The sequence below is a fragment of the Chinchilla lanigera genome, unplaced genomic scaffold, assembly GCF_000276665.1.
Source record: "Chinchilla lanigera isolate Chin_1 unplaced genomic scaffold, ChiLan1.0 scaffold00068, whole genome shotgun sequence".
NCBI classification, from domain to species: Eukaryota; Metazoa; Chordata; class Mammalia; order Rodentia; family Chinchillidae; genus Chinchilla; species Chinchilla lanigera.
Genome location: NW_004955469.1, coordinates 9,903,750 through 9,919,613, shown reverse-complemented (window position 1 = coordinate 9,919,613; position 15,864 = coordinate 9,903,750). Strand labels below are relative to the sequence as shown.

Genomic DNA, 15,864 nt, shown 5'->3' with positions numbered 1-15,864 from the left:
TTTAAAATTTAATATAAATTAAAAATCAGTTTTTGGGTAGTCATGCAAGTTGTATCTCACACATAGATTTATGTAAATATAGTATTACCAAAATTAGGATACAGAAAAATTCTATCACATTCTAAAATATCCTAATGCTATCACTTCATCCCATTTCAATGTGTAACGAATATAGAAGTTATTAGTGAGACATTTGTCATTCTTTTTTACTATTAACACTTCAAAATCTGATGTGTCCTTCACAAAGCACTTCTCCCTTCAGATGAGTCGCATTTCAAACCCCATCACCACCTGTGAGTGACTAGTAGTATCTATACAGAATAGCACTGGAAACTCAGATTAGGGAAGAAGGGAGTAAAGCCAGTGAAGCAAAGGTAAGCAAGAAAACTCATTCAGTTTTCCACAACCATATCCAGGTAAAATGTGCTCACTCCTTCCTTAGGTAGCACATTCTGTTGCTGGGCAATTATTAATTGCTGGGGAAAGTTCTTTCTTAGATTGAAAAGGAAAATACACTTTCCAATCACTTTTCCACATTAATGCTAGATTTATTCTCAGCATTAGTCTATGTGACAGCCCCTAAGTCATTTGCAGATGACCATCCCATCTTTACTTGGTCTTTTCTTCTCCAGGTTTAACATGCACAGTTCTTTCAGTGGTTTGTAATTAGTCAGCTTTCAGGAAAATAAGCTACATGAGTCTTACATATATCCAAAAGAATCTGCTAGTTGCTGAGTCTTAGCCAAGAGCCTAACATTCCATCTTCAGATGTTATGTTTTACATGAACTTTAAACCTGGATTATTATACATTTATTTCAGTGCAAAAATAACAATATTTTAAACCAAATGTTATAAATTAGCATTATTTCATTGAGCAATAAATATTCTACTGCAGAAAATTTTAGTCTTAGTAATCTTCTAATACATATTCACAAGCTATTTAATTAGTGTAATTTATTACCAATTGTTTTTAATAACTATAATACATCTGACATTCTAAAAAGAATGCAAGCTCTCCTCCATCTTCCTATGATTGTTGTGGATTTCAAAAGTACTTAGGAATTAAATATCAGTAACAAGTACAGTCATGAAATAGTACAAACCTTAGAAAGTGAAGGAAATTTAGCAACCAAGTTTGATTTTTATATACACACGTACACTCAAACACCCTTGATTTAGGTACAGTCTCTAAAATATATGTAGTTACATTTTATTTTTGATAAACTAAATGTCACAGTAAGGTAGATTAAAAGGGTGCCTTGGGGCTGGGGATTTAGCTCAGCAGCACAGCGCCTGCCTGGCAAGCGCAAGGTCGTGAGTTCGATTCCTGGTACTGGGAAAAAATAAATAAATAAATAAATAAATAAATAAAAGGTTGCCTTAAATGTACAGAGTTAAGTAATTTTAAATTTACAGAGGAGACATTGCCATTTGTAAGACACTATGAAAAAATCCTGAGATGTGCAGCAATAAAAAAGAAAAAATAGTAATCAAGTATTTTAAACTTGACAAAGCTGAAGAACAAGAGCATGTGACTGAAAGATGTGGGTTAAACTAACAAGATAAAAGACATTTTTCTCACTCTAAAGCGACAATCTTCATTTATTAATTCACTCAAGCCCTCAAAAAATATTAATCATACACACTATGTTAAATAGTGTCAGTGACAGGAACATAGTTGAGACTGTCCCAATAAAGCTTGTAACCTAGAGGATGTGATTTTAAAGATAAGACCTTTATTAAAAATAACTAGCAGCACTAATAAGTGAATGATTCAGGACAGGATCATCAATGGATAGGAAAACCATCAGGCAAAATGTTGTTGGGGAACAGGACACAGTCTCAAAGTATCACCCCACAAACTGCTAATTAATTGTGGATTTGTTTTTCTTTTTCTTTTTTTATGTGGTGGGGATTGAACCCAAGGCTTCATACAATCTAGGCAAGAAGTCTAGACTGAACTACTAATTATAATAGAGAAAAAATGAGGAAAGGAAAGATCTATATAATTAAACCCAGTGGTCAAACTTAACAGCACAGACAATGGGCAAACTGACGTTATGGACCTTTCAACGTCTGTACCAAGCACGCAGCACCTATTTCCAGAGCTGACCAAACTATTTCACTCAGAGATAACCCCACAAACCAGATGCTGGACACTCTACACAGCAACAGGCCTGGACTCCCCAAAACCATTAGCATCATGAAAAAATAAATTAAAAGATTAAGAGAACTGTTTTAGGTTAAAGAAAATTAAAGAGATATGAACAGTAAATATAATGTATGATCTCTTACTAGCTCACAGATTGTGGAAAAAAGTTAAAAGAACACCAGTGAGCAACCGGGGGAATGGATATAGACCACATATAAGACACTATTGTATCAGGGCTGGGGATTTAGCTCAGCGGCAAAAGCGCCTGCCTGGCAAGCGCAAGGTCATGAGTTCGGTTCCCGGTACCGGAGAAAAACCAAAAAAAAAAAACAAAGACACTATTGTATCAATGTTAAATTTCTTAAATGTGATAATGACACTGAGGTTCTACAGAACAAAACTGTTCTTTTCTTGGGAGATACAGTATATACTGAAGTATTAGAAGTGAAGTATGAACATGCCTGCAACTTGCTTTAAAATGGTTCAACAAAGAAGATTTAGGCAAAGATAGGAATAACTATACACACACATCATGAGTAGAGAGATTTTTGGAGGGTGATTACTATCTTTTTTATTAGTACATGTTTGCAGTACATAATGATGACATTCATTTTGGGGAGTTGGTACATATACATAACACATCTTAATTCTTTTTTTAACCCTCTTCTCCTTTCCTTCCACTTCCCTCCAGATAGATTATTTTAATGGCAAAATAGTAATAACTGAGAAATTAGATAAAGGGTAACAAATGTCCATTGTACAATTCTTTCACAATTTTCATAGGTAGAATTTTTTTAACAATTTTATAGAAAAAGCAGTAGAAGGTAAAAACTGGTATCACAAGAAATGCACATATGGTGTGCCACAAAAATTATGAAAACAGAATTTAGTAAGTAAATAATAGCTGGTTTCATTGAAGAAGTGGCACTTGAGTTGGGTGTTAAAGACAAATAAATGACTCAAAAATGTTACAAAACATATTAATATATTCCCACATAAAGAATGACAGAAAATATATACTGAAAAATTAAGGAATATAAAGGATTTGGAAACGAGGATACAAAGAGAACTTCATAAGCAAAGCTGGGGGGGGGGAATCCAAAGCATATCCAACAAGAGTGGCGGATGCCACCAGAACCCTACCACATTCCAGGTCCACCCCCCATACCAGAAGTCACCTGCAGCTCTAAATTCAGGCACATCAGAGTTTCTCAACCTAGACACTATTGGTATTGGGGAAATAGATAATTCTTTGCCATAGAGGGTTATCCTATAAATCATATTTTTAGCAGCATCCCTGCCCTTTACCCACTGGACACTAGCCAGTAGCCCTCTTCTTATTCCCCAGATGGAACAACTAAAATGTTTCCAGACACTGCCAAATGATCCACAGGGAACAAAGCAACACCCACAACCACCTCAAACCTGACCGCCAATTTGAGCTGTAAACCAGCATCCAACTTAAGTAGCTACATCTGCCTGCCTAAGTCCATTCTCTGGCATAGAAGAACCCTGGCCAGTGCATTAAAAAAAGAAGGGTACACTGGCTGTAAGTGAAAGACCCCAAGAACAAATGTAAGAGTGATGGATAAACAACATTCATTCCCCACTACGTGACAGTACTGAGGATTTAACCCCATCTGCCAAAAGCAATAATCTACTCATTAATGCACCCTATTTTGGTTTGTCTCCCTCCCTCATCTTTCTCTTCCCCCGGCCCTCACTCAGCTCTCAGGGATTGCCTCTCAAATAAACTGCATGTACTCAAATATTTGTTTCAGAGACTGCTGTTTCTGAAATCCAAACAAGGCAAGAAGTCTGGATGTTCAGTAAAGAAATGTATGTTCTTCCCAGAGAAATGAAATGTTTACTATCTCACCCTGCCTTCTATGGCTTTTCAAAATCCCATCTCTGATAGTTCTGCACATTCAACAGTGAGTCCACAGGAAGGTAGCCCTCAGTACCGGGCACTGAAGACCACGGACATGAGAAGAGCTTTGGTGTTTCTACTTCTATCCCACAACTAGTAAAGGAAGGCAGCATTCCTGAGCCCAAAAAGCATGTAAAGGAATAAAAAAAAAAAACAAAAACTGAGCAAATGAACAAAGCAACCTAAAACAATAAACCAAGCTATTAAAGCTGCCTGACATACCAACTTAATCAAACCAAAAGCATAGCCTAAGCCCTGGGAGAGTCTGGCTCAGGATTCAGTACAGACAGCCAGACATTTTTGCAAAGTACAGCAATTTCTTACAAGAGTTATAACCGGTAGAGAATAAAGAGAGAATAGTGGAAAGTCTGGCCTTGAGGCCCAGACTAAAAAGTACAAGATGAGCCTAAAACATCTGGTCATGCCAGAAAGCAAGAAAGCTATCAAAGACTTTTGGAGTCACACTACCAAGACTTCACAAGTCATCAAAAAGAGGGTCCCAGCCAGGAATAGTGATGTATGCCTGTAATACCAGCACTCAGGCAGCAGGGGCAAAAGGACTGCCAAAAGCTTTAAGGCCAGCCTCAGCTACATAGTGAGTTCAACGCCAGCCTGAACCACATAGTGAAACCCTATCTCAAAAAACCAAGAAAGAAAAAAAGAGGCTATCACTGGCCCAAGATGGTCAATGTAAACACTAGTAACAAGAGTAGATGTAGTGAACTGAAACATATCAAATGATTTTAAATCCATGAGTTAATGATTTAAAAAAAAAACTGTTATCCTTAGAAGATGCAAAGAAAACTATTCAACATTTTGTTGGTTTAAACATCAGAAATTTTACTCATTGTGCAAAAGTTAGCAGCACATTAGTACAGAAAAACACATAGCTTATAGCTTATCCTTTAAAACCAGAACAGCTAATTGAAGTGAAAAGTAGTACACATTCTTATTTTTACTATAAAAAATGTAATCAAAAGTTTACATTAGGAATTGAGTTGCTTTTCTTCTTTCTAGAGATGCAACATGGGTTTGCAGGTCAGTTACCAAACACTGTTGTACGTCAAAGCTGACAGATGACCAGTACAGAATCCACTGCCCCCATTTATGTTGAGCTGCACAGGGGAGCACCATCTTGGCATGAGAGGTTTGGACAGGAAGAGGAAACTGCAGAGTCTCTACCTACCCCAACAGAAACCCAACAAAGTGGCTTATGAGGAAAGGATTTTAAGCTCTAGTCTATTTCTAGCACACGAATCCATTCACCGGTGCCAGTACAACAGGTGGTACACCAACATAGAAAGCATTTTTGCCTTCACAGTACTGACAAGAGCACAGAACATTTAATACTTTGATCTCAAGTGGGTAATCATGGATGTTCCAGGATCATATCCATTAAGTTAGCCTGAATATTCATCTATACAAATATTTTCTTGAAAATAATGTTTAAAAGAGACTTCTAGAAATGGGGAGACTACGTCAGGACCAACAGAAGATAAGGTTACAAGGACTGAAGATATGAGACAAGGAGTTGATTTTCAATGGTGCTTTCAGGTAAAGGACATCTCTCTCAGTTGCTTGTACCAGCCAGGACAATGGTCATAGGAAATTCTGAGACCTCAGGCCAGGTGGCTGGCTCAGGTGAGCGACTCCCTAGATTAATACTCCCTAACAAAAACCCCATTGAGGTTTAAGGACTGAAACTATGACCTATGTGAAAAAAAGGAGAAGAAAAAAAAAGAGCTGTGAATATACAAAGGACTCATACAAAGCTTGCTGGGAAAGAGTGTTGGCGACAGTGGCCTCCTCCACACTGCTGACAGCCACATCAGCATGCAATACTGTAGGAGCACCTGGGGAGAATGTCTGGCCCTAAGTTTGCTCCAGAGAAGCCTGACTCAAAAGCACCTGAGCAAGGTGTCCAAATGGAGAGAATCACTAGAGTTACTGAATACAGGAAGGTATTTCAGGAGAACTGGGCTAGGAGGGTCTGGTCATGTTTTTGACCCAATACTTCATGTGACTGAGAGCTGCAGAACAACCAGTCTTTCCAAGGTGTACTCTTCTGTTGTCATCAACTAAAGTCTCTCTGAGCCTAATGGGCTGGTGACATCCAGAATGATCCCACTCATTACCTACTGCTGCTGATTGTTCTGGGAAGCTGGCATAGCACAATAATGTCACCACTAAGCCACTGCTTAAAGTCTCCAGCCTCCTTTTCTGCTCTGTAGTCCAGAAACATTTCTTTCCCCCCACCCCCGGTACCAGGAATCAAACTCACAACCTTGCACTTGCCAGGCAGGCACTGTGCCACTGAGCTAAATCCCCAGCCCCTCAGAAACATTTCTTTAAAAGCCAGAAAAATCTATAAATGTGAGTAGCATGTTGAAGATGTCAGCAGTCCCTGCATCTTTATGGTGCTATAATGTAGTAATACAAGCCACCATGAATCTAGGATCTGCTCCAGCAGCTATTCTTCAACATACATTTCCACTAAAGAAATACATCCATTAAAAAAGTGAGTGTGAGTTTATTCTACTCTGTGTCTTCAAACTCCTGGTAGTACTTGTCCATGAAATTTCTCTGTAATAATTGGAACTCATCATCCATGATAACGTCCTCTAAATATTCAACCACAGCATTAAATTCTGCAGCAGAGTCAGAGAAGGATAGTACGACGTTTTCTTCCTCCAGGGCACCCACTGGAGGAGCCACATCTACCTGAGCAGGTGTGCCCAGCCTCTTCCCCACCCGCAAGAAAGAGGTGCAGGCTCAGCACCTCTGCCTAAAGACCAGCTTCAGGCTCTTGGGGCCCCTCACCTGGCCAGGTAGTTACTCATTATTTTGAAAACCGGCAGATAAAGGAAAAATATCAGCATTTATCCTATCTTAAAGGGATTGTACTCAGTATTAACAAATAGGCCACTATCGTTATCTATAATTTCTTCACCCAGATGACTATTGTGGTAATTCTAATAAAAACATTTGTCAAAATGATTACCACTATAAAAGGAATTTTGGTGTGTGTAACTGATTCAGATAGGAATTCTGCTGAAAGTTCCTTTCACTATGAAATTGTCATGCAGATTAGGAAATAAAGCTGGTTGCTTCTATGAAAAAAATATTTGAATGAGCAATATAATGTCTTGCAGATAGTAAGATTTTGGTTAATATTGTAATAGTAACCATAAGCGACTTAGCATGGATGCTACTAAAGAAAATGCTATAATAAGTAGTAAATTAGATGACATCAAAAGGCCTTCCATTCTAAAAATGCGTAGTTCTTTCCCTTCAGTTAATTACATGGATAATATGACATGACTCTGACAGATTCATGTTTCTTAAGAGATGTTGTAGCAAGACTGATAGGTAAAGGTAGAATACTGCATTTTAATTGTTTACTTTTGATTGTGTGTGTGTGTGTGTGTGTGTGTATGTGTGTGTGTGTGTGTGTGTGTGTGTAAGGACTGAACCCTACCACTGTGTAAAGACTGAGTATCCTACCACTAAGCTATATTCCAAGCCCTTTTTAAGGCAGGGTCATGATAAGCTGCCTAGGATGGCATCCAACTTGTAATCTTCCCACCTCAGCCTCCCTAGTATCTGGAATTACAGATGTGCACGATCACTCCCAGTCTTCAAGTCACGGGGGGAGTGCCATTTAAGGGGCCAGTGGAGTCCAGCCCTCCCTTTTCCTCTCTTAAACTTTCTGGATATGAGGTAAGTGGTTTTTGTTCTGCCATGTGCTTCTCCCGTGATGTGCTGCCTTGCCACAGATCCAAAAGCAATGGGGTCAATCGACATGGAGTGAAACATCCAAAACTGTCAGCAAAAAGTAACCATTTCCCTTTGTAAACTGATTATGTCAAGTATTTGTTATGCTGATGAAAACTAACACACTTCCCTATCACATACTAGCCAACTGACCCGTCACCTTTCCAACTGACATGGCAGAAAGCATTAGTACTTGCTGCTGTGTTTACTTCCTATTCAGCAATGCCACTGCTTGTTCCTTTTTTCTACACAACTTTCTTACTTGGAGCTGTTGCTTCTTCTTGATTTCCTCTTACCTACTTTTACTGAGTAGCAGACCATTAACGTATGGTAATAAAAGATGGTATTTATTTCTTAACATGCCACAGTGGATAATATGTTACAGTGGAAAAAACCAGTACAGTTCAACTCAAAAGGTCTGGATTTGAGTTCTGGGTCTCTGACTGCCCAGTTATGTGACCTCAAGCTAGTCGCTAAGGCTTTGTGAACCCTTTCTTATATGCAAAGCAAGATATCTGGCCCTCAGAAAGTTGCTGGGAGATTAAAATGAGATCATTTAAATTAATCTATTTTGGAAAATAGTGCTATTCAATTGTAAATACTTCTTTCTAATTCCCAGCTGAATTGCACAAACCAGAAATGCAAGGCTGATGTGGCACAGTTTGACAGAAACAACACTTGCCAAAAAATCAGGAGAAATAACCACAGAATGCCAGATGGGGAGAAGAAAACCACACCAATCATTCTTTCAATTCCGAGTTCACTGTTTAACAATGAGTCTTTTGCTGACTCCATACACAGGCAAAAACCAGAACACCAGCAGCAGGATCAAACTTCCACACAAAGGACAATCTTGTGCTGGGCCTCGTGCTTCAGCTTCCACAAAATAGTGCCTGAAAGATCTTGCAAAAATCCACTCACTTTCATAAGCTTTGTGAAAACCAAGCATTAGCCTGTGGAATTCATGAAAAAACTAAATAATACTTCCTATTGTCTACTCTCAAATGTCCAGTAACTAGATCAAAAAGATGTTTTAAAAAAGTGATATGAAGGATCCTTTGAGTTCACACATCATAGATCTAAACAATAAACCTAACAATGAACAAAAGCAAATCCAATAATCCACAAAAGCCCAGGGTAGGAAAAGATCTATTGAAATCAAACATTAAAATGCTTAAAAACAAGGATGAATACATTAAAATTCTTCAAAAGCAAGTATAAGGAAATATTTCTCAGAAATAATAAACAAAAACCCAAGTAAAGCAAGCAAGCTGTAGCCAACATTTAGAGAAAGTACAAAAAGAAACAAAAAACAGAAAGTAATGCTGTCACAATGGCAATCTTTCCAATTAATTTAAGTTAATGATAACAAGGACAAAGACAGTAATGCTCCTTCCAGGAAAATGCCGCAAGTCAGAAAGAAGCAAATCATGTAGGATCTGTAAGAGTGAGTTATGTACATGTACTGCAATCTTCGGGGTAGGGATGGAAAGGGGAGTAAAATACAAGTCACCATATTTCAGAAGTACCAAGGTCACTCCAAAACAATAGAAAAAAGATAAAGTATTAAAATACAATGAAATGGCAGCAAATGGAACACAGCTGACTTCCCTTATAGCACAGAGGCAAAGTCTATATTCAGACTACAGTAAAAGAGATAAAGATTTCATGTATTATGGTTTTCCTGTCATAAAAGCACTGTTCTTTTATCCAGTAATATTATTTTAAGAGGTTCTGTGGCCTCTCTCCTTATAAAATATTAATTAAAAGATTTAAGCAACAAATTAAATATCTCATTTCACAAAACAGAAAACTCAAAAACCTGCAGGATCCCTAGACTCTGAAAGGACTGCATTTAGACATGCAGCATGGACTCCTTCATGGGAATGATAAACGGTCTTGCATAGGGCTGCTGACCAGACCACTGGATACTACAGAAAACAATTCTTCCTTTTATAGAAGCAATTTTGCCACTCAATTACCAACACTTGCTGAGCCCTCCATTTGGACAAAAGCCTCTAAAGCTTCATAACCAAACTGTAGACTTGTTCCCCTCTCCTCTCAAAAAGCTGCTACTTACAAAATCCTAGTAGGAAAGATCATTCCATTTTACAAACCACAAACGGTTCTCTTGGGTTATACACAGTCCTCAAGAGTCACTTTGAGGTTCAGAACTCATTGACAGAGAGCCAAAGTGACCCAAAGCACTCCTCTGGAAAGAACCCCTCTATTTTTGCAGGGTTCATAGGACTCCATAGTTAAGACTGTGCAAAAAATTCTCCTAGAGCAGACCACATCACTCATCACATATAATGATAAAATAACAAGCATCTGTCTTTCCTCACGAGAGTATTTATTAAAGCCAGAGCGCTGAGGACCAGTAATCTCTGCTGTCTTTGATACTCTTCAACAAGCAGCCAGGCCCTCCACCCACCTTCTGCCCCTTAGCAGATAGCAGATAACCTCAACTTCAACCTCATTCAGATACATTTACATATATATATGTAATATATATATGTGTGTGTATATATATATATATATATATAATTGCTATAGCTCATCACATGTGAATTTCCCACTCCTTCTCAAAACCCATCCATTTGGTCCTAATCTTTTAATCTTTTCCTTTCCCTCAAGAGACTAAACTTCTATGTCTCTGCTCCCATTCCCATCTTGTTTTCCCTCCTACAGGTTCTTGTTCCCCTGCTGTTCTTCAGGGTCTATGTTCCAATTATAGTACTATTGCTACTGACCAAACTACCACAAAACTCAGAGGCTTAAAATGACCATCATGTTATCAAGCTCACAGGTTCAGTGTGTTAGATACAGGCAGAATGTAGATGGGTAATTTTTTCGCTTCTCACAACACTGACTGAGGTCAGTCAATAGTACTGAGCTGGCAGAATTCAGCTAGTTTTAAGGGTCTAATATGCTTTCATTCACATCTGGTTCTTGGGCTGGGATAACTCCATAACAATTGCCAACTGCAGCGCCTACATGTGGCCTCTTCATGTGGTTTGGCTACCGGACAACATGGCAACCTCAAAGTAGTCAGATGTCTTATGCAGTGGCACAGGGCCCCAAATACTGTACAAGTATTCCTGCCAGCAAGATGAAAGCTGCACTGCCTTTATAACCAAGCCTCAGTAGCCATGGAGTACAAGGGGCCGCTGAAGCTGGAAAGTAATTACATGTGCACGACGAAGCCAGCCTGAGAACACCGGAGCTCCTAGAACACAGGAGCTCCTTGAAGCGCATAAACAAGCCATTGTAGCTTGTTAATTGGTTGCTGGGCAGTGAGGTGGAAATTAACCAACCTCTCAAGGGTATAAATAAATGCTCTACTATTCTTGGGCAGTTCCCCTTCTCCGCTCAGGAAAGAGGACCTGCACCTGATCACAGCTTTTTGTCAATTTTTTCCTCATTCTCACCACTGTTCCTTCCTGGGGTACAGCAAGAACCCAAAGGATCCGTACAATGGAGCAAAATTTGCATCATACTCTTTTGGTCGAAACAGTCACAAGCCTACCAAGATTTAAAAGCAGAGAAATTATTCTCCAATCCTTGAAAGAGGAAACAGTACAGACTATGTGGGATAAAAGGTACTGCTGTACTATCTTTGGAAAATACAACCTCTCATAGCCTCCCACTTCACTGACAACCTGCTTTCAGTCTAAGGTTATGTTCAGTTCTGTTAACTGTCTACTGTTACTGCTGTCCATAGTAGCTGCTTTGATTTGAATATGGCTTGTCTCTGCAAAGGTTGATGTTCTAGAAGCTTGGTCCCTACTGTAACAGTGTTCAAGTGGTAAAGGAAGGTAATTAGGTCACAGGGGTTTCACCCTCAAGAACAGCTTACAGTTGTCTTGAAGAAATGGATCAGATCTCATGAGATGTCTCAGTTCCTGAAAATATGAATTATTATTAGCAAACATATCCCTGCCAGCTTGAAGCACCAAGAGATACATGCAGGACTGTCCCATCAGACAGCTTTTCCACTAGTGCTACCTGCATGCCACCCGATGGGACAGTTATGCATGTACCACCGGTGGTTCAGAGGTGCTGTGCAGTGACATATTAATTACGGCCCCATCATGAATGTGTTAAATCCCTCTTCTGCACATGGCTCTTTCACACACACATTGCCATTGCAATGCCATCTGCTATTAGAGCCACGCAGATGCTGGCACCATGCTCTTAAGCCCCTAAAACTGTAGGCTAAATAAACCTCTTTTCCTTATAAAGTAACCAGCCTCAGTTATTTTGTTATAATGAAAAACAGACTAAAACAGTAGCCTTATTATAATCAGTTGGAAAGTAATTAGCAAAATTTAGGAGGTAAAAATCAAATTATGAACTCAAAAAATGAATAATGAGTTGATTACACTGGTATGAACAAAATGTTCAAAATGGAGATCAGCAGACAGACTTTAAAAGGAAGGCCAAGGATAAACTGTCAAAGAAATCTAGTTTAATAAAACTCAGGATAAAGAGAATGCTGTAAAGGTTATGGCAGTATTGAACAAAGAATCCTCAAATATTGTGCTTCAAAATTTGCCATGAGTAGGCCCTCAATAGTAACTAAATGGATAGTAGATGGATGAATTATGAATTATAATATTTTGAGATGTGAGGAATCTTGTCTTTCTCTTGCACAAGAGATGGCCATCCTTGCAATTGCTTGGAAGTTGTTTTATGCAAGTGTAGTGATATTACTACACTTAGAAAAACAGAGCAGGGGGAGATGTGAATAGAGCCAAGGAGGTTTTTTTTTTTTTAATTAACTGAAAAAGAAAATTTTGCAATTTGCTGTACATTAAGATGACCAGGGGGCTGGGGATTTAGCTCAGCGGCACAGTGCCTGCCTGGCAAGCACAAGGTCCTGAGTTTGATTCCCAGTACCGGGGGAAAAAAAAAAAAAAAAAGATGACCCAATTGTCTGATTTTAACATTAAATTGCATCATTCTTTTTTGGGGGTGGGGGTCTTTTTGAGACAGAGTTTCACTATGCTGTTCAGGCTGGCCTTGAACTCACTTTGTAACCCAGGCTGGCCTCAAACTCACTTTGATCCCCCTGCCTCCGCCTCTTGAGGGCTGGGATTACAGGCATGTGCCACCACACCCAGCTGATGCATCATTCTTTAAACATGACAGATTTTAGGCATATTGTCAAACAATTCATTTTATATCTAACTAATCATTTCCTGATATGCTTATCAGTTCCATCTCAAGGACATACTCAAGTCCTATTACAATTAGGATAAATTCAACTTAACCTTTCCTTCCCAATCCTAATGTACTACATTCATCATTATGTAATATGAGTAAATTGTTTTTCACAAAGAAAAACTGCTAAGTCTTATGTTAGCCCAAACATTGGCAAACTATTTTTGTGATTCTTTATAAGTTCTTTCCATCTAGTATGCGTGTCAACCTGGTAAACCTACATAAACATTATAGTTCTCACTCGCTTTCTTGAGTGTATAACTATGTAGCACCTCCCTTTCAAACTTTTAGACACTTCCTTATCCCACTTTCTAATGTCTTTCACTTATTTAATAAACAAATACAGGGATCAAAATGGCAGAGCAGGAATAAGCAGCAAAATTCAGCCTCTCCAAGACCCAAAACCCAGGTTATCTGGAAAATAACTGGCAAAGAGGAAAAAAAGAGTTAGATCTCTGGGAATCAAGAAAGAACTGACAGCCAAATTAGAAGCTATAGAGAAATTGCAGAAATGAACCACAATTCAGAGAAAAGAATGAAACAGCCTGAAAGCTCATCCTGGCTCCCAGGGAGGAGAACCTGTCTCCACAGACAGAAGATAAGCCCCTAACATGAGAGGTCCAGGGAGAAAAAAGAGACTGGACTACCAACACTAGTCCAGAGAAAAGCCCACAGCTATCGTAAACTACAATGACGTTTTACTCTGAGGTGACTCGTTCCCCACAGCAGGCAACCACTGGAGAAGAAATGCAGTACAATACCCACCATGTTGCCAGAGACAATGTTTAATCACATACCATTTCAGGAAGGGGTTGATTACATATGACTAAGACCCAAAACTACTAAAAAACAACTTTACTTCAGGTTTCCCTGTGTAACATTCCCACAGTGACTGGTTTAGACACAGCCATGAGACACAGCTGTAAAAGGTTATGGGCTAGATATTGACCCTGTGAGAAGTTTAAGCTCAGGCTAGGAAGGAAATGGGACACTGCCTTCCATCATATTCTATAGAGTGTTCCACAAAATAATAACAGAATGCACATTCTTCACAGGAATACATGGGATTTTCTCCAAAATGGACCATGTGCTACCTATAATGCATGCTTAAGTAAATGGAAAAGAACTGAAATTAACCCATGAATATTATCAAATCATATACAAAAGTCTGCAAGCACATGGAAATTAAACAATACCCTCTTAAATAATCAAGAGAGAATTCTTAGAGTCAAATACAATGCAGGTATAACATACCAGAATGTATCAACACAAAGAAAACAGTCTAAGAGTGAAGTTTATAGCGGTGAATGTCCACATCACAGAAACAAGAGTGAGTGCAAATAAATAACCTAATGGCACACCTCAAGTTCTTAAGGGAAAAAAATCCAAATTCAAAGGTAATACAAGGAAGTAAATCATACAGAGCAGAGCAGAAATTAATTAAATTGAGACTAAAAAAACACAAAGAATCAATGAATAAAAGAGCTAGTTCTTTGAAAGAATAAATAAAACAGGCAAACATTTACCTAATCTAACCCCCAAAAAGGGAAAGAAAAGATCCAAATCAATGCAATTAGAAATAAAAAGATAAGGGGTCCAGAAGACAGCTCAGTGGCACAAGTGCCTGTCTGACAAGTGCAAGGTCCTGAGTTCAATTCCTGGCCCCTCCCGCAAAAATACCCCAAAACAAAACAAAAAAAAAAAAAAACAGAAATAAAAAGGCAAAATCACAATGGACAATACCAATATCCAAAGATTACTAGTAACTACTTAGAAAACCTGTATTCTAATAAAATGGAGAATTCAGAAGAAATGGAGAGATTATTGTGTATGAAAACTGAACATAGAAGATATTAAAAACCCTGAATAATCCAGTAACTGGCAATAAAACTGAAGTAGTAGTTTTAAAAAAAGAGACTACTAACTAAGAAAAGTCCAGGACTCATGGATTCACTGCTGAATTCTACAAGAATTATAGGAAAGACCTAAGGTATACCTTAAATTCTTTAATGACACTGAAAGGGAAGGAATACTCCCTAAATCATTCCTGGATATAATATTATCCTGATTCCTAAAACCAGAAAAAGATCCAACCAAGAAAGAGAAATACATAACAATATCTCTTTAGTGAACATGGACTAAAAATCCTTGAGAAGATATTGGCAAATAGAATGCCACAAATCATCAAAAAGGTCATACATCATGACCAAATAGGATTCATCACAGGAATGCAGGAATTCAACATACACAAGTCAATAAATATATCGTATAAACAGAACCAAGGACAAAAGTCATATGATCACTTCAATACATATGGAAAAAACCTTCAACAAAATCCAACATCCATTCATGATAAAAAAAATGCTAAAGAAAATAGGTATAGAAGGACCTTACCTCAATCTGACAAAGGTCATTTATGACAAACCTACTGTCAAAATCATATTAAATAGGGAAAAGTTGAAAGCTTTCCCTCTAAACTCAGGTACAAGACAAGGATTATATATCCACTTTCACTATCACCACTCCTGTTGAATGTAGTACTCAAAACATTAATCAGCAATCAGTAAAAAGAAATAAAACAGATAGGTGTAGGAAAGAAAGAAGTCAAATTATCATTATTTGTAGATGATCTGATCCTCTACATAGAAGCAGCAAAAAGATCCACCCAAAGACTCCTGGAATTAATAACCAAATTGTGTAATGTAGCAGAATAAAAAATCAACACACAAGAATCAATGATGTTCTTGTACTCCAATAATGAACACATTGAGAAAGAAATTA

General features: G+C 38.2%; 1 protein-coding gene and 1 pseudogene across 4 annotated transcripts in view; both read right to left on the bottom strand.

Moving 5' to 3' along the window:
- Positions 1-15,864, bottom strand: part of Bre (brain and reproductive organ-expressed (TNFRSF1A modulator)) — a 415,144-nt gene that overhangs the window by 327,018 nt on the left and 72,262 nt on the right. The gene's annotated exons all lie outside the window — the stretch shown is intronic.
- On the bottom strand, positions 6,219-8,178 carry LOC102024551 (annotated as a pseudogene).